Here is a 25,883-nt window from a genome sequence, read left to right as displayed (position 1 = left end):
TTTTTATACTGTAAAATTTTAAACAAATAATTTTTCAGTCAGAAAATAAAAAACTAAAAAACCTTTGAGATTCTGTTTCAGTTCTTCTGTTAAATGCTAGTATGGCAACAATTTCAGTAGCATCGATGAATACATCAGTCGAATGTCAAATTTTGCTGCAATAAGACATGCATTTGGCCTTTTTAAATTGTTTATTTAAAGGTAACATATATACAGAAAAGTGTACAAACCAAATCTCTTCAGCTTAATAAATTCTGAGAGACAAATTAGACTGTAATTTTCCTTCCTTGCTACATTCTTTAACTCTTCAAACATTCTCCTGCCTCATTATCTCTATCTCCTCCCTCTGAGATTTCTGTTTCATGTACAGAAATGTTTTTCACCGAGTCAACATTCTTTGATGCTTTTTTCCTCTCTTTTCCACTCTTCTTCTTCCGGAGCTTCAATGTGGTTTCTATTGACTTCACTAATCCTGTCTTCTCATGTGCAGGCTTTTCTTTAAACCATCTATTACTGATTTTTAGAATTTTAGTTATTATATTTTTCAATTCTGAATTTCCTATTTAATTTTTTTTTATATATTCTAAGACTTTGGTGAGATCCTCCATCTCCTCAACTGTTTTGCCCATGATTTCCTTCTATTTGGGGACATACTAGTCACAGTTACTTTAGCACCTTGTGCTTCTAACTCCAATATCTGAATCACCTGTGAAACTCTTTTTAATAATCTTCTATCTCAGGTTATGGTCCTGTATCTTGGCATGTCTAGTAATATTTTATTGAATGCCAGGTATGATCTGTAAGAAAATACACATAGTCTCCATATTTTATATTCCTTCACAAAAGATTCACCCTTTCCTCTGAGACAAAACTGAATCAGAACTGGGAAGCAATTCTGGTAAGTTCCATTTACCTCTAGTTCACCTCTGCTATTAGGGTCTACGCCATGAGGGAATTCCACCTGGTGGGTCCTGCTGAATCCTGAGTCTATTCATAGTAGTGCCTTCAGCCTTCTGAAATACCTTGCTTTGTTTTCTCAGAGGCCCTCTGAGAAAGGCCTGTCTCCTGTCCCTTTGTCTTTCCAAATCAACAATATCCTGAAGAGGAAATTACCTGAAGAGAAGTTACCAGGGTCTGTTCTCCACACAGCCTTCTCACTGGGATCTTGGCCTCCAAAGTTATGTCTCACCAGCCCCATAAGACCACCTAAGCCTCTCTTGGTTACTTTGTCCCTCAACACAGCTGCTCTGCCTAAGAAAACCATGGATAGTCAGCCTTTTGCTCCTTACCCACAATCAGCAGATGCCCCCAGGACAGGTGTTGCAACACAAGTTCAGCTCACCTTTCTCCAGTTTCCCTTTCTACACAATCTTTGCCCCTGTAGAGCTTTAACAGCTCTCTTATGTGTTTGTACAGATTTTTAAAAATCCATCTTTATTCATTGTCCTTAGTGAAAGCAATGATCTGCAAAAAGCTACTTACTCCATCATAACTATAAACTATAAATCTCTTGTGGAATGTTTTCATCATATTTTTCATTTGTCACAAAGGCAAAAATCTATGTTTTTTGATTAAAACAATTAGTAAATGATGTATAATCTAATAAAAACAAGACATAAAAAATATTTCTATCAATAAATTTCCAGTATTGTTCATATATATTTTTGATTACTGTAATTGATTTTTATCAAGCGTTTTCAGTATATTTATTGAAACTAACTGCAATGAAATAGTTAGAACCATAGGGGCTCATGTGGTTCTTTTTCCTTCCTACTCCATTGGTCTTTGCTGTAAATTTTCTTAATTTTTCTTCCTTTTGGAAGAATTCCAAAATTGCCTTTTATATTTACTTTTCCTTGGCTCCCTTAACTCTCTCTAATTTTGTGATACTTTACTCATTGATCTCATTATATCAATAATTTAGCTAGAATTTTGAATGCTTTCACTGAAACTGCATCAGTTTTCCTTTTTTTTCATTTTCAGAGAAAAAGGGTAATTGATTATTTAAGCAATAAAATAATGAAATACCACAGGTGCCATTATGAGTTCATAAAACATAATTAGATATTTCTTCAGGTACTTATTACATTTGTAGGTACTTATTTTGAAGCATATGGTATTATTCTGTTTACATGGTTTATGCTATGCAATAAACATAAATGCAGTCGATTTAAATTCTTCGGTGGCAATTTAACATAGAAATTGAACTTGAATAGAATGTTATAAATAATAATGTTATTTCCTCTGTAGTACTGCCTTTCAAAAGAAAAAGTTAACAATTTTTGCTTATAATCATTTGCAAACTAATTATAGCTTAAACACTGAGAGTTGACTGGTGGTTAATAGTCAACCCCAAACTCATGCGAAATTCTCCAGAACATTAGATTGAAATGCTGAAAAGGCTGTGAGCTCTCTATTCACATAGAAGCTAATTATTTTTCTTTATTGTCCATTTAATATGTATGAGCTTAAAGAGGCATATCTGGAAAACACTTTCATCAAGGAAATAAAGCAACAGCTCTTAGATTCATATGACTACTCATTTATAGAAAAAAACAGTATAAATTGACTTTTACCATGTTTCTCCCTTAAAGAACTTCCCAACCCCTAAAACCATCTCTACTCTCCACCACATTCAGATATATATCTTTTTGGAGTAGTACCAACTAAAACTTTGTATGGAGCTGTCTAAAAGCATGACAGATTTAAAATGTTTTATTATAAGAAATCAGGGAAAATTAGTGCCTTTTCTAAGTAATATTTCTCTGTTTTGCACTTACCCAAGTCTTTAGGAAAATAGAAATTCTTTCCAGAAAGGCTATGGGAAGACACAGTTTAAAAGCACCCAGTGCTTATACTCAAGTAAATTGGGGGAATCACATGTTCTTCATTTATTTAACTGAAGAATTCTAGTGTTAGAAAAGACCTTACAAACCATCCACTCCAATCAAACATCTGATGTGAAAATCCTCTCCTCAACTTTCTCAACAGATTATTTCACTGTTGTTAGATTCTTCTAGGGAGTAGAAACTCATATATTCCAAAGCAGTACAAAACATCCTTAACATCATAAACTGAAACCTCCCTGGAGCTTTTTACACGTTAGTCCTCATTAAAATGTTTTCAGAAGCAGTCCAAGATGGTGACATAGGAAGACACTGAACTCACCATCTCCCATGTACAAGAGAACACACGTAAGACTGCCAGCTGATTTCTCAACAGAAACTTTGCAGGCCAGAGAAAGTGGCATGATATATTTAAAGCACTGAAAGGAAAAAACTTCCAAACAAGAATATTGTACCCAGCAAGGCTGTCTATTCAGAACTGGAAGATAGTCTTCCAGATAAGCAAAAGCTGAAGGAGTTCATCACCACCAAAGCAGCCTTACAATAAATATTAAGGGGACTTCCTTAAGGTGAAAGGAAAAGGCAGTAATTAATAATAAGAAAACATATGAAAGTAAAAATCCCACTGAAAAAGACAAATATATAAAAAGGTAGTGGATTAACCACTTGTAAAGCTAATATAAAGGTTGAAAGACAAAAATAGTGAAATTAACTATAATAATTAATTAAGGGACACAAAACATAAAAAGATGTAAAATATGACATCAAAACAAAACATGGAGGGCGGGGTAGTAAAATATAAGAGTTTTTAGAATGCATTGATTTAAGTTGCTATCAACTTAAAATCGACTGCTATATATATAGGTTGTTACATGTGAACCTCATGGTAACCACAAAGAAAAAACCTATGCTAAATACACAAAAGATAATAAGAAAGGAATCTATCAAAATGGATTATAGTCTTGAATGGAAGACCTGAAACAAAAAACAAACAAACAACAACTCTTAGAAGAAAGCATAGGCAGTTAAGGACTTTGACATGGGTCTTGGCATTGAATTTTTGGATCTGACTCTACAAGCAAAGGCAACAAAAGCAAAAATAAACAACCAGGACCACATCACACTAAAAAGCTTCTGCACAGCAAAGGAAATCATCAACTAAGTAAAAAAGTAACCTACCAAATGGGAGAAAATATTTCCAAATGACTTATCTGATAAGGGGTTACTATCCAAAGTATATAAAGAACCCAAACAACTCGATTAAGAAATGGGCAGATCAAGACATTTTTCCAAAGACAACAAATAAATGGCCAAAAGGCACATGAAAAAATGTTGAAGATCACTATAGAATCAAAACCATGATGAGATATCACCTCACACCTGTTAGAATGGCTATTCTAAAAAAAGACAAGAAATAACAACTGTTGAAAAGGATGTGGAGAAAAGGGAGCCCTCGTATACTGTTGGTGGGAATGTAATTTGGTGCAGCCTCTATGCAAAACAGTATGGAAGCGCCTTAAAAAATTAAAAATGGAATTACCATGCAATCCAACTATTCCACTTCTGGGTATTTATCCAAAGAAAAAAATGTAAACACAAATTCAAAAAGATATATGCACCCCTATGTTCACTGCAACTTTATTTACAATAGCCAAGATATGGGAACAACCTAAGTGTCCATCAGTGGATGAATGGTTAAAGAAGAGGTGGAATATATAGACAATGGAATATTACTCACCATAAAAAGAAGACAATCATGACATTTACAATAACAGGGAGGGACCTTTGAGGGTATTATGCGAAGTAAAATAAAGTCGGAAAGAGAAAGACAAATACCGTATGATTTCACTTACATGTAGAACAAGTTAAAAAAAGAAAACAAAGCTCATAGATACAGAAAACAACCGATTGGTGGTTATCAAAGGGGAAGACAGTTGAGAGGTGGACAAAATGGGCAAACAGGGTCAACCACACAGTGACAGATGGTAACCAGACATTGCGGTGATCACTTTGTAGTGTATACAAATAACAAATTATGTTCTACACCTGAAACCAATATAACGTCACATACCAATTTTACCTCAATTAAAAAAAAAAATGATTCTCTCAACCAAGTCTCCAACTACATTTGCATATTACCTTGCAAGGTGCGGTTTAATAATGCTTTATTTATTTTTTAAAGATTTATTTCTTTATTTTAGAGAGCGCAGCAGCAGAACCGGCGGAGGGAAAGGGACAGAGAATCTCAAGCAGACTGCGCTGAGCGCGGAGGCCGACACAGGGCTCAATCGCAGAACCACGAGATCACGACCTGAGCCAAAACCAAGAGCTGGTCACTTAACCGACTGTGCCACCCAGGCGCCCCTGTTCAATAATGCTTTAAATGGAAACACAAACAAAAAGCCCACTTCCAACAATATTAGTCTAATCTTTCTCCCACAGGCAGTCTTTATATATTTGAAGACCTCCATGCTGTTGAACCTCAGCTTTCTCCTCTCTAAATAGTCCCCGTTTGATAATAGTTTTGAGGTTTTCCCCAAATAAATATTCATTAAGTGTCACTGGAGTGCAAAGTACTATGTTAGAAGCAGAGGTATATTAAAATAACTTTCTCAATATACCTCCTCAAGAAGGAGCTTAAGGAAGCCTCTAGAGGAAAATAAGCCTTGATGAGTGACTAGTAATTATTCATTTGTTCATATACGTTAAACAAGACAGGAGAGCACCCTTTATATGCAAAGTGTTGATAATTCAGAAATAAGATTTTAAAAATCTTTTGTTGGACGCATGAACAAATCAATGGACAGCTGAGATATAACATACACCTTCAAATAACTCCGTCAGTTCAATCTATTTCTTAATACCTTTTACACTTAAAATATTCTAAAATGTTCTGAATTATCACACAATAGTCTATATGAGTTTACATTTAAATCATTAGGTATCTTCATATTTTATGACTTGAAAATATTTCCACTGCATAGTTGAAAAAAAGAAATGCTCATATTGATTTAGTATTTTGGTAAGCAGTTTACACAGTTGTATACACCACTAATATATCCTCAAAAAGAAACTAAAATGCTACTTATTATACTATATTTGAAATATGGTCCTCAGCAACTATCAGAAGTCCAGCCTCCTGTGAACCACACCCGTGTAATTGTTTTCTGTGCTTGGTGCCAATGAGTTCCAGAATAGGATTTTCCAGAAATCAACTGATAACTTTTTAAGTTTATTTAATTTTTTTAAGTTTATTAGTATTTTTTTAATTATAAAGTATACCATACAAACTCAAAGACTAAAAATAAGGATAACAATTTTTAAAAAGAAATATGTTATCTCCCTACTTGCAATCCTACTATCCAGACGGATTCACTGTTGACAGTTTGGAATCTATTGTTTCATTCTTCCTGACCTTATTTTAATGCTCCCACAAACACATACACTGTGTCACACAAATAGTCCAAACCATAACATAAATATGCCTAATGGTTTAAAAAAAAAAAAGCGATGGAAACAAAATCCGAGATTCTTGGTCCTTTATCTATCATTCAACTTGTCATTACTGCTCCAGCATTCTCTTTTCTGCTAGTATTCTAGTAAGACTTGAAATTACTATAGATTGTTCTGTATTTGGGTAAAATATGTAAGTAGTTGGTACTTTATCTCAGGGTTATTTGGAATTTTGAAAGTGAAATTTTGTCAACTCACATGTTGGGCTAAATAACTCCTTGAGAAGCAGTGTGCCAACCAGTTAATATAGAGAATTTAATTTGCTTCTTCTGAGTTTTACCATTGAGCTTTCTGCAGGAAAGCTCTCCCTAAAAACACACTTTATTGGCTCTAATTAAGAATGCATCCAGTAGTGTTCTCTCAGGCTTTGGATGCCTGCTGGCTTAATTTTTAAGCTTCTCCATTCTCGATAAAAGTGCTGAATTGAATTTAAAAGTCTATTCCTACAGAATTACCCCTTAGTGTGCACACCACTCACACTTCTGCAGAAAAGATTAAAATACTATTTACTACACATGGCAGACATTGTTTTTAAAAAATGAATGGAAAATGAGTCTATCGTTCAGCAATAATTTTGAAATGAAAGGTTCTTTTGAACATATGGCTTTTGTTTTTTGGTTTATTTTTACCCTGAACCAAGATAGAAGTTATTAATGGAGCCACAGAATATAAGAAAATAGCTGTTAAAAGTCAGCAAACAGATTCATGTCCTTTATTTTTAAAGGCTGAAAAGGTTATAGTTATTCTTTTATAACCAAAGTGTATATGATTAACCTTGGGATTTTCTCATTAGGTAGACATTACCCTTGATTAGATGTCGTGAGTGTTTTCCTTCTCCATTTTGCTGATTCCATTAAAGAAGAGATGGCAACCCTTGGTGCCCTTAGTGACTGGTCCTAAACGGACTTTTTTTTTTGCTTTTGGGAGATTAGTCAATATCATGCTGGCTGACGGACTATATTCTTCCTACAATAGAGGCAGAAACTTTGTATGCCAAATTGTTTATTTAATTATTCTTCAAACACATATTGCATCCTACTATGTGGCAGGTACCCCGTTAAACTATGAGCATATAAGGAGCTAATAGTTCGATGGAAGAAAATTGTTACGTAAAAAGAATTTTTAAAATAGTGTCGCAGATGCCACGAAGAGTATACATATACAGTGAGGCACAAATGATCTAGCAACTAACTGTGCTCAGAAGAATCGTACTAGATTGAAAGGTGAAGTCGGGACCAGAGAGGTTAAGGCTGAGTGGGTTTGGCAATGGGACGATCTGTCGAGGCTTTAGGGACAGCACGGGCATAGGTGAAGGCATAAAAAGAAAGAAACAATGGAAAGATCAATGTAAACTTTTATTAAATGTAATAGTTTTGCTTTCAACTAGATTGAAATACTTATTTGGAGTGATTATAGTGATCCCCGTAGGGGCACAAAATGCTCCAATTTCTACAGAATCACCATTTGTGCTGCAGAGAATAAGCAGTAGAGAGGGTCAAAGTGAGAAAGGGAAGAGCAGTGAGAAGACTGTAGGGGTAGTCTAGGAGAAAAACGATGGCTAAACGAGGTCAAATTCAAAATATAATTTGAAGCTAGAACCAACAGGATTTACTGATGAAGCATGAGGATATAGTTTGTGAAGGAAAGACAAGAATTAAGCATGACTCTGGGTTTTCAGCCTGGGCAACTGAAGGAATGTGGTGCCATTTCCTACCAGAAGAAAGAATGCATGAGGTGCAAGTGTGTGTGGGTGTGTGTGGGTGTGGGTGGGTGGGTGGGTGGCTGTACACATGTTAGGACAGAAGAAAACCAAAGATGCTGTTTGGCTATGGTAAGTTTCATACGCATCTTGTGGAGTTGTCCTTAGACAGTTATATGTAAGACTGTAATGACCAGTGGAGAGTCTGGATAAGATCATCTAGGAAGTCAGTGTAAACAGAGAAACAAAAGGTCCAAGAATTGATCCCCAGGGCATGCTAAAATTTAAATAGCAAAAAAGGAAGGAGGATATAAATAGAATAGTATTTGGCCATAGAAGAGAAGGAAATCCTGCCACTTCCAGCAACATGGGTGGACTCTGAGGGTACTGTGAGAAATGAAATAAGTCAGAGAAAGACAAATACTCTATGATCTCATTTACATGTGGAATCTAAAAAAATCAAACTCACAGAAACAGATAGTAGATTGGCAATTGCTGGGGTGGGGAGAAGACAGTGAAAGAAATGAGAAGATGTTTGTGAAAGGGTAAAAACTTCCAGTTATAAGATGAATGTGTCCTGGAGATGTAACATACAGCAATGTGACTGTAAGTTAACGAAACCGTATTGTATAATTGAAACTTGCTAAGACAGATCATTAATGTTCTAACCACACACACAAATAGCTCCATCAGGAGATGGATGTGTTAACTAACTTTACTGTAATCACTTTGCAATATATACATACATCAAATCATCATGTTGAACATCTTAAACTTATGCAATGTTGTCAATTATATCTCAAAAAAGCTGGAAAAAAACTGAAGAAGGGGCCAGCAAAGGCGACTGAGCAGAAAGAGCCAGTGAGTATGGTAATCCTGCACCTACGTGAAGGAAACGTTGCAAAGACAAGGGGTTAGTGAACTATGTCAATTTTTTCTCAGAAGCTCAACTAAAATGAGGCAAGAGAAGTCATCATTGAGTCTGGCAACATGGAAGACTTTAGTAACCTCAGAAAAATCAGTATGAGTGATTAGTAGACAGAACGAAAGCCTGACTGGAACATCTACAAAGCTACAGAGAAATGAGAACATAAAGACATAAATGTGGCATTTTGCTGTAATGAGGGGGGCAGAGAAATAGGGTGATGGTGATGATAGCTAGGGAAAGTGTGAGTCCAGACAGGGACTTTATGGTGAAAAAATATTTATTTTAATATTACTACTTACATAATTAAGATGAGAAATATAACAGCAGAAAGAAATAATCCAGTGGTAAGTGGGCACATTTTGAATGCAGAGTAAAGGAGGTAACTGCAAGAGTCATTCTCATGAGTACGTGCGGGAAGGATCCCGTGCTGAGGGAGGAGGCTGGCCTTAGCGAACAGCAACAATTCATCCAACGGAGCGGTCAGAGTATCAGACAGATTAGCTAAATGAATGGTAAAGTTCCCAACAATAACAGAAGTGATGGTGAAGAGGAAAATATTGCTAAATCTTCAATAAATAAAAGAGTGACCAAGAGGTTGAGAGATGAGGACAAGGAAGGTGAGTAGGGGAATGTTCTGATGGGTTCTTTCAAGGAGATGCTTTTTTGAGAAAGGAAGAAGGAGAAATGTGTTGGAAGAAGAAATGAGGAGTAAGTGGTTAAGTATACTCCACTCCCCTCCATACCCACTATCTATTCATATGAGACAAAAATAATAATACAACCACCCCTTGAGAAGGAAGCAGTGTCGTTGAGATGAGCCAAGTTCAGTTAGAACAACAAGGTGAAGAGGACACTTCCAGAAGAGGTGAACATAAGGGACATTTAACTCATAACACTCTGAGAGTTCAAACAAGGAGGTGGAAGGGTTTGGATGGGTCAGAAGTAGTATAAGAATCCCATTAGAAGATCTGGAACACCATATGGGTGTTACATTTTGGACAATAATAGATGTCCTGAGAGACCTGAACTTTTTGATAGTGTAGGAGGTAAACAGGCATACGAGGCATAATGAGATTAGGGGGCAACAGAAAGCTGGTTCTAGGGATAGCATCATTTTTAGGATTAGTGTCTTGCAGTTGGTGGTGAAGGGGCTGAGTGTCACGGTATGGCAGCGTGGGCGTGCATTCTTCAGACCTCCTGCTAAAGAAAACGTTCCAGTTAGCTGACAGCCTCCAACTGCCTCACCTCAGTGATCCATTATGGTGTTCACATCAAGGCCACACTCTTCTGGGGCAACTCCCAGCCAGACCTAGCAAGGGGGAGGTTCTAGAGACAAGTCATTCTTGCCAAAAGCAAGACTCTTTGCATTGGGCCTCCCTACTGGCCTAGTCAAGATTTTCTTCAGGCTACCCTATAATCTGAGGCCCTTCTTACCCAATCCTCCTTCTTTTCCGCTCCTGTTCCACAGATGTCAAAATTGTCTCCAGGTCTGAGGCTTTCCTTGACTAGGTCTGCCCCCACTCCTTTTATCTTTCAAAGGCATTTCCCACAATAAGCCTCTCACACTTGTAACTTGGTCTTAGTACCCACTTATGGGAGGATATGAACTGACCCACTTGGGGAGAGATGGAGAAGCTAACTGAGCTGAGGTAAACATGTGCTGGATTTTACTGGGAACTGTCATAGCTTTTGGATCTCTTTGGACATGTTATGATCAGGGATGAACTGATTTACCAGGGATAACAGGATTCTGTGGCTGTTGCTTCAACCCTGTTATAGGTGGTGTGGCAACCAAGATAATGCAAAAGCTTTCCTATCATCATGTACATTATTATCCTCCTTGTAGGCCAAGTTAGGAATGCTACTAAATAGTAAGCAAGAAAGTCAGGAAAAATGTATTGAGGGCTTACTCTGTATCAAGCTTTGGGCTAGAGGCTTGCTCATTGCTTCAGAATACTTTTACTGAATACCAAGATACATGGGGCACCATCTTGAGCCAAAATCAAGGCCAACACTTGTTTTTAAAAAATCATTTACATCCTGCCTTGCTTATAGCAGCACTGTGTCTGTCTTAAAGCAAACATGTTCGCAAGCTGTCATGTCATATAAATTCTCCCTGCTATCTTGCTGACTGGATGCTTCCTGCTTCTCCCAGCTGCATCTCAATCTTCCTCCTTGAATGGAGCTAACAAAGGGTCTGTTTCTTGCCCTTGCATGTTGTGAATGTTTCAAAAATGACAACATACCTCCAGGATACTGGAACACATGAAAATTGGTGCCTTCATAAGAGGAGTTTCTTGTGTTGTCCACTTCAGGGGTTCCTGCGCCTAACAGGTATGTCTGCCACTTTCCCAGTAGACAACCCAGCCTGAGTGAAGGCAAAATAATGTTAGCCCCCAGCTCATGAGAAACAATGCTGTGGGCTTTGGGTTCCTTTGAACTCTTGTATTACTTATTTGACTGGTTTTTACCCTTTTCTGGGATGGCTGTTTAGAATCTCAAACCTTGACACCCTTTATTCTTCCCTTTAGTCAAAGGCTTAATGAGGAGCAAAATGTGTCTCTGCATCATAAACACATTTTAGAAGTTAACAGGAGTCCCTGGCCCATGCTAAATGCTAACCAAATGTGTTAAAATCAGCAGTTTGATGTTGCCCATAGAGACAGCTGGGGAAGGGGAGGGGGGTTTGAGGGAGTATCTCACAGCTGGATAACCCAGCAGGAAATGACACTATTGGAGACTTGAAACTAAGCAAACAACAAAGTGAGAGACCAGAGAGAAAGAGAGAGAGAATGAAAGTATGGGAAACCAGCCCAACCGGGTCATAGAATTGGTACGGGGATACAAATGATACAGCTAAAATTAAAAATGATTAGCTGAGAATTGTCTAATTACTGAAATTAAATATAAAATCCACTAAGTGCTTACTGTTCTAACTCCTGTGCATATGTGCTGTGGCATTATCTAAAAGTTTCATAAACTCCCTTCTAAACACTTAGCAGTAATTAACTACAGGCTTTAACCATAAAGTTGCAAGAGCTGGACAGTTGGAAATGCCCTTTCACCTAGATGTGCCACTCCTGGAAATAGAATACAAGAACATAACATATGAATGAAGGTAGGTATTAATACCAGCATTAACTCCAATAACAAAAGATTTTCAAACAATGGAAACTGCTTTATAAATCATATACTACCAACAAAACAAAATACTATGAAGAATATTTGCATTTAGGAATTAATTTCCCCGTGTTACAGGATGCTAAATGAATCTTTTCCTGTTGTCTTCTGAAATTCAATAGGTGGTAAGTAACACTAAAGGAGAATGCTACTTTCATCCATGCCAAGAATAATAGCACTAGCCTGATGATTATTAATCACCTACCTAACAGCCTCAATAAGGGAAAACTAGGAATTCCAAAAGGTGATAAAAGAGACTTGGCAGGAGATTTTTCTGAGGTGAAAAGTGCAAAGGTTCCCCCCCCCCACCTTTGTGGAGGAGATAGAGTACGCTCCCTCACAAATTGATTGAGAAGGATCTACGAAAGTGTCCACAGAGTGATATCCCTGTATGAAGAGGCTGGCATCACTCACCTTGCCTAGATGTTTGCTGAGCTGCAGACACTTGTAAACCAGTGTAGCCTCCTGAATGAAGAAGATAAAAGAACTTTCAGAAGTTTGATATGTCCGTTCAAATTTCACATACACAATCATCAACACTGGATCTGCCTCTTATCTGGAGAATTCTAAAGGTAGGATTCTGGCTAGAGCAGTATGTGATAGCAAGGCAAAAACAAACCGCTCAGCAAGGATGCATGAATTTCTTGAGAACCAAGAGGATGCCTTGGAAGATAAATAGGCCATCTTGAAAGTATGAGACCTTGGGTTCACCACCAGCAGTAGGAGCAGTAAGAACAGACAGAGGAGATGATCTAGAGAGTACATTGCCCTTATTGGGTGTAGCACTGTTGATCCAATCCAGCCTCCAAAGAATCCATCAATGCACCAGACAAAAAAGCCAGGATTTAGAAACCTATCATGGAAAATATAGTAGCTACATGAAATATACACACAACATTAAGGACAAAGCAGAAACCCTTTGTCTCTTTTTTCTCTAGTCTTTCTCCTTCTTCCAAACCATAAAATATAGAAAGATTCATAAGAGAAATTTAAAAAACAAGGAATAGCAAGAAAGAATATCATGCCATATACCCCATTACAAGACCCCAAGCTACCACTCAAGCCTGCTAGAGAGACGGGAGAAGGTTGAACTGGATGTGAGATTGAACTTGTTGTTTATACTGGTCTCACCGGTCATCAAAAAATTTATATATAATTATTGATTATTACTATTATAAATAATAAATAATATGCAGATAATACAAATATGATTATGAATGTTAATAATATATTATAAGATATATACATATAGTCTTAATTACCATCCATGACACAATTTTCTAAGTGAAAGTATCTGGAAAGCTACAGCATTTACACAAAACATATTTAGAGGTGGGCAAGTCATCAATGCTCTTGCCTTTTTAAGGTCATGATTTTAAAGTCAAGGAAATAAAAGGTTTTTTATGCATGTATGCCCACTGAGTTCATCTCATTTACTACATCAGTAATATATAGCACTGTGTGAAAATTAATGATTTTCAAGAAAGCATGCTACTTAGGCTACGCTTTCTGTCCTTTTGTAAGTTCATGTCTTTTTAGCCATTAGAAGATCCATTGTTTGTTCCCAAAGCAAGGAGATTTAATTTTAAAATATCAAGAATATAGAACTCCAAGGAGCATTTGGAATGTGACAAGTGAAGTATTCTAAAACGGTGCTTCCCACAATGTGTCGCACAGAACTTCGTAAGATGCTCACTCCATCGCAAAAAAAAGAGACGCAATCATTTAAGTTTGAGGAATTTGTATGTTATCTTTTGTCTTAGCAATTCACAATTCATATTAGTGTGTTTAATTTGAGAAATGCTTCCATTTTTAAAAATTGTTAATGTTTAGCCCAGTACATTTGATATGCCTCCCAGTATCCAGTCTCAATTCCATGGAGAGATCCAAGAGCATCTGTGGAAGAAATCTTTGTACAAGTGGCTTGTCTATGAGTTCCCTCTGGGCACGGACGGCAGTGGGAAACAACTTCTTCTTACCTCTTCCTTCGTGGATGCTGATTTAGGGTCATAGGAAAGTGAGAAGGGAAAGAAAAGGGCTAATGAAAAGGACAAAACAGAAATTAGGAAGGATGGAAGTGAAGAGAGATTCCAAGGGAGGCAGAAGATGGGTGGTTCTGTTTCCTGAAGGCCAAGAAACTACTTCAAAAGGTAAACTCGCAAGTGAAACCATGATCTCAAAAGAGAGAGCTCTGACCCCAGCCCAACCACTAAGGTTTCATTCACCAAAAAGATTTTGGATAAAAAGAAAGTTGACCCAATGGTGGGAACATGGAAGATGAGCAGAAGACAAAGAAGTATACAATTTCAGGCAAGATGGGGATATTATTTAGGTTTGGATGTGAGGTTGGGAAGAGAGAAGGATCTCACAAATTTCTAGAAGGAAAATATTCTTACTTTTCTCTCTGGGGAAGATAATCACTGGCCTTGGTTACAGGTACTATGTAAAGTAAGAGTTTAAAATAGAACCAAGGAAGGAAACAGAAAATGCTCCAGGGTAGGCTGAAAAACTGCCTTGCCAAGCTCCACAGAGCATCAGTATATCAAATGAGCATTCGAGGTCCAGATCTGTCAATTCCACTCTCTTCAGAAGGAATGGGTTCTTAAAAATGCATCTATGCTATATTTAAATGAGGGAAACCTATCAGCCTCTCTTCGGAATTTACTGGTGGAAAGCAGCTGAGGGTTTTCCTTAGTGAAAATGACAAATAGCAGGGTTTATCATTTAAGATATGGCATTACCTAAATCTTACTGAAAGGAAAGTGATTTGCATCAATTAATTGACTGTGTTTAAGGTCTGTTCTAATTTTCCCCAAACCACAAGAACCTCCAGGCTGCAATATTACCAAGGGGCTGCAGGCCAAGGGGAAAGAGGAGGGCTTCCTTTAAGTACTTCAGAGTGGCTGTGTTCCTTTCTTTTCTCCTCCCATTGTGAGTTGAGGAGTCTAAGATCACGGTGCCTGCACATTCGGTGTCCGGTAAGAGTCCCTTCTGGGTTCATGTGAGGTCATCTTTTTTGCTGTATCCTCATCTGGCAGATGGGCCAAGGAGCTCTCTGAGGTCTCTTTTAAGGGCACTCTTCCCATTCATGAAGGCTCCACCCTCCTAACCTAATTACCACCCCAAGGCTCCATCTCCTAATACCCTCGCATAGGGGGTTAGGTTTCAACATAGGAACTTTGTGGGGGACATAATCCGTCTACAGCAGGCTCCAAAGTTAGACTTTCTAGGTTCATATCTGGAGGACCTTGGCAAGTCCCTTAGCTTTTCGGGTTTTCTTTTCCACATCTGTAGAGTGGGGATAACAATACTAAACATTTCATTGGGTTGTTAACTAAAATGGTATATGTAAATCCGATAGCACCAAGGCCATCAAACCTCAGCCAACGGATGACTTGCTGACTAGTTAATCCTAACTTCCAGCCCAGATGAACCACATGGTTCTAGGACTCAGGGGAGTGTCACCAATAAAAGCTTCTGAGACACCCACACCTTCTTTGATTTAGTCTTACCTTATTTTTGTTCCTCAAGAAACAGAACAAAATAATACCCAGCGCACTGAGCTGAACGACACTCAAGTAAAATATGAGATCCAAGCAAGACCAGTAGAGATCACGCAAAGTGGTGGGAGAAGAAAGGTTACAAAAGATGACTGAAAGAGAAATAAAGAAAGAGGAGCCACCGCATCCCCGAGGAATCAGAGCACAATGTAGAAACCGCCAGCTGAATGGGGTTAAGGTTTAGTTCAGGGCAGGGCAAAAGGGCGCAAACCACCAGGTAAAGCGCCTGCTTCTCCTGGGCATGGCAGAGCCCTAGATAGAATAGAGGGACACTATGTGTGTTTAGAGAGAGAAAACTGCAGACACCATGTAAATACACCCGCTCCTGATGGATCAAAGTGCTGTTTACCATCCTTCCCAGAGAGAAAAAAATCACTGAGGCCCCCTGGTGGGTGTGCTACAGCAAATACCAGAGCCAGGAGCTATTCAAAAGAACACACTCTTGCTTGGATCACAGGATGAGGCTGGAAGCTGCATTTTGCTGGTTACACTGCATTTTATCTACCCCTTTATTGATGCCAAACCACATTTCTTCTCTGTTAGAGTAGAGGCCGTTTTTTATTCTAGGCAGCTTTTCAACAAGTTTTTTCTTTTTTCTTTTCCCTAACCAGTGCTCAGTTTGAGGAGAACACTTTCTGATAGAAACTCTGGAAGTAATGTCAGGCCTCTATAGCTGGTAACTCTATGCTTTCCCCATGAAGCAACGCTGAGCACAGCACTTAGAGCAAATAGACAGCTCCTTCCCAATAGTGGTAGGGATATGATAAGTTATTCAGGGCAGTCTGCCCAGACAACGAGAATAAAAATTTCTAAGCCAGACGCAGCAGATATTCAATGTGGCCCTTGTGTTAAGTTTATTTTCCCGAGGCAGGAATGGACACCATGAAGAGCTAATAAATAGGTGTGTATTCCTTTCTTTTGGATTATCGACAGTTATTTAGAATGCCATTTTATGCAGAAGGCAGGACAAATGCTGACGGCCTAGCATTTGTGGTACAATTGAGTTTTTTGGAAGAAAGCTAAGCTATAGGGCAAGAGAAGAGCACAACCAGCCACTGGTTGGAATGTCTGTCCTACACGAATAAGAGACGAAAGGAGGTCAGTAAGGAATTCCATCAAGATGTCATTCCTGGAGCATGCCAACTCTGTATCTGTAGCAGGTTTGAGTCACAGGGAGGGATGTGAACATGTGAAAGAATCAAGCAAGTGACTTAGACTTTAAGTATTTACAAGTAGCACCAGCGAACACTTAGATGGCATTAACCCGGGCTGGCACTATTTTCAGCACCTTCCATGTGGCATCACATTTAATCCTCGCGACAGGGAAGTGCTATTATTATCCTCATTTCAAAGAAAAGAAAATTGAGGCACAAAGAGGTAAAGCAACATCCCCAAGTTCCACTGCTAGCAAGAAATTATGGAAGTCTTCAGGGCTGCTCATAAATATTTCAGTTCTCCTCGGAGGCCCCTGATAGAATTGCACTTAGGTAGAATCTCTAACAGCCACTGTTCGATCCACCATGTTCTCTTTTCTCTGGCTGGATTATCACTGAGGTAGGCATTGGGATGGAGCCCAGGTTTCTGAGTGACTGTGACGACTATGGCCTCCTGCCAACCTGAGTGGAACATTTAACACAAACAAAAAACACTGTGTTGAGCCTCTGCAGCCTTGGGGGTTGTCTGTTAGTGGAGCATACTCCAGCCTGTCCAGGCTGAATAGTGGTAATGCTGGCCTTTGAACCCAGGCAGTTTGTCGCTAGGGTCCACGCGCTAAACCAGTGTTATACTGCCTCCCAAGTATGGGGTATTCCCTGTACACTGAAAGAGCTTACCGTCCATTGAAAATGGGCACACACTGCAGAAGGAGCCAAATAAGAATGCTAAGTAGCACCTGATGGATTTAGAAATGAACACCACAGAGTAAGTGAATGGGACGTCAGAGAATGGGAAGATCAGGGTAGCCAGATATGTTGGTCCAAGCCCACTGGGTTGTAAAGGGAAGAAACCCATTCTAATTAGCTCAAGTCAATTGGCGTGAGGTTATAAATCTCTTGGAATCTAAAGTAGGGAAATTAGAACAACTGAGCCTAACGGTACACCTGAAAAGTCAGCAAACCTGTTTTCTCAGAGATTCCATGTCCTCTCTTATCTCTGTTTCTCTCAGCTTTTCCTCTGTTTCCCAGCTGTACTCTTCCCCTTGGCCCAATGTGGCATCGGTCTCACATACCAGATCCATCTCTACCACCACTGAAATGGCTCTGTGTCACTTAGTGCAAGTTGAGAGACAGAATCTGCTTGGCCCAACCAGTTTCCCTTTGGCCCAATATGACCTCTGGTTCAATTATCTGCCAGGGAGAGGATCCCAGAGTTCACGGGCTAAAATAATCCCTTTGGCAGAAATGGGATGAGAGAACAAGTCCAAAGAAAAAGGTGTGTGGTTAGCAATGAAGTCAAGAATGATTAATCAAAGAAGTAAGCATTTGATTTAGATGAGCAGAGAGGAATACGGCCAGGGCACCACAGGAAGAAGCATCCGCTTGCGTAAATAGGTAAATACGCAAATGCTCCTGCTTGTTTGTAGGCAATGAGGAACCCTACAATGGCTAGAAAAAGCAAGCTCAGGTTGCTCAGGGGCGGGAGGCTGAAAAAGTGAAATGAGTCAACAGATATTCATCAGTGACCTTCACCTTTACCTAAAGTTTATTTTACAAGTCTGCTCTTTTGACAATCTGGGCTATGATCTCCAAGCCAGAGTGTATGTCTTTTCTCTGAACTATGCCATTCCTTTCATTCGAACATTTCTTAACCTCTTACAACTATCTCCTATGTTTTATAGAAATTAATAAACATTTTTTATACCCTCCATAAGAGCATAAGTCACCTTAAGAGAAGGGACTGTGTTTTATACCTATTCCTAGCACCTAGCTCAGTCCCCTTCACCTAACAGAGTTTTACAAATGTTTGTTGGATAAAATAATTAAAAATAAATGAACCTCACTTTAGGAAGAACAAAGAGCCAACTGACTTATGTGGCAACATCACAAAGACTTCACATTCTTTGAAAAGCAAAGAACGTCTAATATCTTAGGAAGGAAAGTTCTTAATTATTACCATGACTCCCCACTGTTCTTCCTCTGCTCACTAACTAGTCTGGAGGTGCTGGGGGACTCCTTCCACGCTCCTCAAAATTAACAAGCCATTTTTCAAAATATATTCAAATATTTTCAAAATATATTCAAATATATTCAAAATAATATATTAAGTTTTACATATTTGAATCCATTTCATAATACCATAATATCTATAATTATTAGATTACTAGGCCATATGTGAATATAATGGCTAGAAGTGCACAAATTTAGTAAAACCAGAAACTTTCAAGCCATCATCTGAATCTCAGCTCTACCTGATGGTAGGCAAGTTACTTTATTTCTGGTAGTAAAAAACTGGATATAATAACATTTACCTCATGTGTTTGGTGTGAAGATTATGCAAACAAACACATGTAAAGTTCTTAGGCTAGGGGCGCATAGTAGGTATAAAGAAATACTTGTTCTCTTCCTAGTTCCTCTTTCCTTTGATGTGAACTGCCTTTCACTAAGCCAAGTGATGTCGCATAACTCTGTGCCATATTGCTCTTTGGACAGATGGACCAGCTGCAATTTAGACTGCTGAATAGAACCCCCAGTGCTAAATTGTACAGCCACTCAGGTCTCGATGGCCTTTGATCTCTCCAGAGTGCTTCATCTCCTCTGCTCAGTGACTGTGCCTCCTCGTCGCTCTGGAATAACAGAAGGTCAGAGCGGGGCCCCACATTATTGCAAGTGTCAGACTATCCGAGGCATTGCAATTTGGCTCATTCCCTGTTATGACAATGATGGTAACGAGAACTGAAAATGGCACAATACAAACGCATTCTTGAGACCAAAACTGGAATAAAAATGGGAAATTTTACAGGAGTTGTTATCCCCAGAACGGGCTTCTCATTGTAATTGTGTGGATTTTTGTTTTTCTTTATTTCTTGTTTTTTATAATCTTGTGTTCAGATCTTGGTATTGGCAGTCAGTGAAAATTATTTGGGCAGTCAGGAGAACAATTATATTTATCTAGTAACAAGGTTGTAAAATTTGAATAGACCAAGGCAACCAATAAATGCTAAAGATAGTTTCCTTTGCAGAATTAATTTTCCTACATTATACTTTTGACATATTAAGAAATAAGAACACATCAAGATCATTGTGAACAAAATTTACATCTTGTAAGACACACATTCTGTTAAAGCAGTAGTTCTCAAATGGGAGCAAAGCTTCTCTATTTGGCCCCTCTCCCCACATACCGCTACCCCCAAGGTGACATTTGGAAATATGTAAAGATATTTTTCATTGTCACAATTGGGAGGGGAGTGTCACTGGCATCTAGTGGGTAGAGAGCAGGAAAGCAGATAAATATCTTACAATTTACAGGCCAGGCCCCCACAACAAAGAATTATCCCACCCAAAATGTCAATAGTGATGAGATTGAGAAACTTATGTTAAAAGAACTCAAACTTCTTCCTTCGCTTAAATCCAATATCCTAACATTTCGTTATCAAATACTTCTGCATCTCATTTCCTTGGGATTTAGTAGAGGAAAACTGTTTAAAAAAGGAAAACAGATAAAATAAAAAACATGTAAAATAGGAACTAAAAAATTAAAACTCAAACTTCTCAGAAGTCAGTATGAGCCATGTAAGTAAACACTGTACTAGTCACATTTCTCATTAGCATACTCAATTCCTAACACTTATATTTTAGCTTTAAATAGCACATTCAATTTCAAAGATCTCATTTGATCTTCACAAAAGTCCGTGGGGTAGATAAAATTGTCTACGATTTAAAAGGGACCAAGTAAGATTCAGAGAGGATATTTGTCTAATGAAGCAAAGGTAATAAGAACACCACGGGACAATGAGAAAAATGAATGTTTGTGATCAGGAATGCTGAGCTTCCTAATGTCTCCCATTCACCAGCCACATGTCATTGTTTCATCCTGTGAAATCCTGGCCTCCACAACTTCACAGCTGGAGTGGCGATAGCTAGCTAGGGGGTTGGGTAGAGGGGTGGGTTACCAAAGGGATTGACTGAAGCCATGGGTCCTAAACAAAGGAACTCACCCTATGTGGAATAAGACACAGAGGTGGCATTACAAATCCAGTGCACTTTCCTCCATCCCATGAGGGCCCACCACATGTTTGTAACACCGTAGGCATTGAGGTGGTCGATTTCAATAGCAAATGTGTATAGCCTGCCTAAGGAAAAAGAAAAAGAGAAAAGAAACAGCTTAAAATCACTTAGAACTTTTTACTTTCAACTGTATTATTCAAAATTGACAGGAGATTTCTTTCTCAGCCAGGACAAGATAAGGAGAAACTTTCCATTTTCCATGATTGAATAGTGTGCGTTTTTGTGTGTGTTGGGGGTAGGGATGGGGAGAATGAAAGCATCTCAAAACAGTCTAAGGCAAAAAGGGACTTAATCATCTTCACTGAAATGAAGAGAACATGCTTTTATTTGTTCAGAGAAATCTCAGACCGAGAGAGTGTATTTTTCTCAAACATCCAGCAAATCTTTTGGGGCCTGAATCAAAAAGAAGCAAAAATTAAAAAGAAAACTTGACCCTGTAATTCTGGGCATTAATCTGAAGGAAAAATAATATATATAATATATGTACTGTATAGATATACTATATATATTGTGTATATATATATGATATATATATATATGTTGTGTATATGTAATTTTAACATTAACACCCAAATTGTAGTAACATCAGTACAATTCTATAAATTATGTAATCTTTTACAAACATGAAAAATTGAAACCAAATGAACTATCCAACAAAAGGAGAATGGTTAAGCAGTCATTAAAAATTATGGTAAAGGGCAGTTACAACAGAATTAATGCCTGCTAAAAACAGTGGTTTAAAAAAAAGCAGAAACAAAATTACAGATATGAAATAAACTCAATTTTGTTTTTGGGAAAGCCTAAATAAACAGATAGGAAACAGTCTAAAATGTTATAGTGGTAAGGTTATAAATAATTTTTCATCTTTCTTATTTTCTATTTTCCAGCTTTATAAAATGAGCATATATTCATGTTACAATAAAAATAACAGCAAATATAATAACAAAGCTCAGATCACTTGAAAAAAAAAGGAGTTATGTTGAAAAAATACGTAGAATTTTATGTGGGGAATTTGCTACTGCAAATAAAATAGTTCAGTAAGGCAGGGGAAGAATAACTTGATTGTTACACCATTGCAAAGCCCTTAAGACCAAATTCCTCTCAGCCCATCAATTTCACATTGATTTCATCTTGACATGTAACATGCCCCTCAGTACTACAATAAAAGAAGCCATGAAATATCAATGGTGACTTCTAGAGGACACACATACACATGTTGATTGAAGATTAATTTCTCAGTGGGGCGGCTCATCATCAATATCCTGCCTTTTGTGTGACATAGGTCAGATGACCTTAATGATTAATAAAGGAACCTGCTTTGAGCTGGCTCTGGGTTTCCGGGAAATATCAGCTATTTTGAACTAAAGGCATAGAGGATGCTCTGGTTTGACCACATATTTTATTACAGAGCATCATAATCTGAGTAAGGGATTACCTGAATGGTTTGAAATGCCACTGAAAGCTACCATATGTATAAACTTGGTGATAGCTGATTATAAATATGGGAAAATCTTTCTGGATGGCAGTATACTACCTGTTGACCTGGACTATGTCCCATAATATGTATTTTTCACCCTTTTCCTTTTCCTTCACACATAATTTTCCAGCAACACTTTCAATAGCACATGACCATTGGGGGAGATGGATTAAAGAGAATATTTAATCAAATGATCCTGATGATTTAATCAAATGGGCTAAACCCAGTAGGTATTCAGACAGCTGAGGTGAGGGGCACCTGGGTGGCTCAGTCAGTTAAGCATCTGCCTTTGGCTCAGGTCATGATCTCAAGGTCCTGGGATTGAGCCCCACATCAGGCTCCCTGCTCAGCAGGGAGTCTGCTTCTACCTCTGCCTGTCTCCCCAGCTTGTGCTCTGTCTCTCTCTCTGAAATAAATAAATAAAAATCTTAAAAATAAATAAATAAAGAGCTTAGGTTAAAGTTCAGTTTAAAAAGAAGTATGGGGGGGGCGCCTGGGTGACTCAGTTGTTAGGTGTCTGCCTTCAGCTCAGGGCATGATTCCAGAGTCCTGGAATCAAGCCCCATATGGGGCTCCTCTGCTGGGAGCCTGCTTCTTCCTCTCCCACGCCCCTGCTTGTGTTCCCTCTCTCGGTGGCTGTCTCTGTCAAATAAATAAATAAAATCTTTAAAAAAAATAAAAAGAAGTATAGGGACTTCTGGGTAGGTTGGTCAGTTAAAAAGTACAGAAAGTCTCATAAAGCCTCACTGAGAGCTTTTTTGGATTATACTACATGGTATTTTTTTATAATTGATAAGCAGTTAATATATCATAATTACAAGATCTACCTATATGTAAATTATGCCAATTATGTGCTATTTTGTATGTTAATACATAATAAATGTTTAGCACACTGCCTAACACATAAAAAAATAAAAAATTAAAAGAAGTATAGATTCACAGCAACAGAAACATGAAGACAGAATGGATTTAACAGCCACCTTTTGATCAACACAATGAAAACAATTAATTGGTCCAAAACACCTACCCCCTGCCACGGTTGTGTACAGTTCTGCTTTGGGCAGTCACAATGACCTCACTTTCTTCCCCACCCAGAAAGGTCATTTCCATAATATGTGAACTTATCCTTCCCCCCAGTTCTGACAGTTTTTTCAATCAAAGATGGCTATCTGTCCAAAGTCAATAGGTTACTCCATTACATGAATTTAGAATTAGGATAGAAAGGCAACCAGAAAAAAAAACAGAAGAAGAAAAGAAAGGCAGCTTGTTGCTACAGGTGGATTTAGAAATGAATGGTGTGAATGGCCATCCTCTGTCGTGTGAATGAAAAGTCAGAAAAGGCTGCTTGGAGTAAATGTGGAGAGAAGTCTGTTAATGCCCAATATGAAGATGCTCTTCCCTGCCCAAGTTCTGATCCAATTGGGAGACTCAGGATACAAGTTAATATCAAAATAGCCCCTTTATTCGGGAGATGGCTTGGAGGTGACAGAGTTGCCTTCCTAATTCATAATCCCAGATTAAGCAGACCCATCCAGCACAGTTTTTCCCTGCAGGTATCTTTCAGGCATCTTAAAACATAAAGAAGATGTGGTGTGTATACACACACACACACACACACACACATAAAGAAGATGTGGTGTGTATACACACACACACTGTCTCTCTCACTCACACACACACACACACACACACTCACACACACACGCTGGAATATTATACAGCCAGCCACTTGCAATCATGTGGATGGAACTAGAGGGTACTATGCTATGCAAAATAAGTCAATCAGAGAAAGACAATTATCATATCTCATTGATATGTGGAATTTAAGAAACAAAACAGAGGATCATAGGGGAAGAGAGGAAAAATAAAACAAGACCTAACCAGAGAGGTGGACAAGCCATAAGACTCTCAATCGTAGGAAACAAACTGAGGGTTGCTGGAGGGGAGAGGTGGAGGGATGGGGTAACTGGGTGATGGGCATTAAGGAGGCATGTGATGTAATGAGCACTGGGTATTATATGAGGCTGATGAATCACAGGCCTGTACCTCTGAAACCAGTAATACATTACATGTTAATTAATTGAATTTAAATTTTAAAATGTTTTTAAAAAAACATAATGGGATGAAGGAGCGCAGCAGAATGTATGTCCTCTGTAAGCAGACAGGTCTCAAAAAGAAGGAAGAGGCTGAGCCAAACATGCCCAGTGTATTCTTCCAAATCCACCAGTTAGATAAGTTACCACTTCCTAAGGAGAAGTGAGTGAGTGAGAGGGTGGAAAATAGCCAGGAGTCCGACACAAACAGCTCTTTCCACACGGAAACATGGGATAGTTTGACTAAGAGTATGGACTAGACTCTTGCTGGGTTGCTCTTAGATTCCATGAGAACCCATAATGTCCTTCTCATAAATTTTCCTCTGGCTTAGATTAACTTGAGTTGGTTTCTGTTACTTACAGTCACAATCATCCAGAGACAACTGTTTGTGATTAGCATTCCATGTTAGACTACCGAAGGACACCATAGTGCTAGCCTCCCAGCAGAATTAGTTCTATTCTCTCCACATTCTGTGTTTATGTTAAAGGTGAGAAGGTAAGACCCATAGAGATAACATATACATGGCTCCAACACCACTTGCTTTGGGCTTTAATGAGCACCATCTTTAGAAAGATAGAAGTAATGTTGAGCCTCAGAAACTCTCTCACTTACAGTCCATTAGTTGTGTTACCCTAGACAGGAAAAGCAGCAGAAAAGAGTTGATGAGGCAGAAGCCGAGAGACAAATTCTCAGAAATCAGCAGGCTACAACGTGAAAGCACATCAAAGCGCTAGTGAGGCCATGCTGGAGACACCGTGGTGTGCCACTCCATGCCCCTTAAGGACCAAGGCATCTATTCCTCAGCTGCTAGTAGTGTTGGCAACTGACAGCTGACAGCTGAGTCCCCTTCCTGGGATTCCTCCCTTACTGAAAGAGAGCTGCTTGCTCCAAGTTATGGTCCTGCTTCCAGAGGAGAGTGGGATAGCCAACATCCAATGACTGTTGGTGAAGGGGTATAGAGACCTGGCTCCCTTGTCTCAATTCCAGATATTTCTGAAGAGCCTTCTCATGTTGAGAGCTCCTCTTGAGATATACGGAGGCCCCTTATGTGACGGCTTCACAGTTCAATCTCTCCCTTTGCCTAATCTTATTTCCCTCACTCCAGATTTATTCCTAAAACCACTCCCCAATTTCCTGAATACAAATCTCTACCTCAGAGTCCGTTTCCTGGGGGACTCGATTTGTGACATCCAGATGTTCAGAAACAAACAGTATCTAGGGCATTAGAGACCTACAGAGTTTTCTGAAGTGATGGAAATGTTTCATCGCTGTGCTGTCCAATATGGTAGCTGCTAAACACACACGGCTATTGAGCACTTGAAATGTGTCTAGTGCTACTGAGAAAATAAACTTTTAATTTGATT

General features: G+C 38.6%; 1 long non-coding RNA gene across 2 annotated transcripts in view; it reads right to left on the bottom strand.

The window, feature by feature from the left end:
- Window positions 1-7,695: 7,695 nt before the first annotated feature.
- Window positions 7,696-25,883, bottom strand: part of LOC103667009 — a 164,763-nt gene continuing 146,575 nt past the window's right edge. Inside the window, exons 5-8 of one of the 2 annotated variants that reach the window (XR_005835198.1) lie at window positions 20,879-21,013; window positions 12,581-12,631; window positions 11,233-11,354; window positions 7,696-10,186 (exon numbers count right to left, since the gene is read on the bottom strand). This is a non-coding gene — a long non-coding RNA (uncharacterized LOC103667009). Of the gene's footprint in view, window positions 10,187-10,933; window positions 11,355-12,580; window positions 12,632-20,878; window positions 21,014-25,883 lie in introns of those variants that run through there. The other variant, XR_005835197.1, reaches the window with a different exon arrangement.

Source organism: Ursus maritimus, unplaced genomic scaffold (genome assembly GCF_017311325.1).
Source record: "Ursus maritimus isolate PB19 unplaced genomic scaffold, ASM1731132v1 scaffold_17, whole genome shotgun sequence".
NCBI lineage: Eukaryota > Metazoa > Chordata > Mammalia > Carnivora > Ursidae > Ursus > Ursus maritimus.
This window is presented reverse-complemented; position numbering and strand designations above follow the sequence as displayed.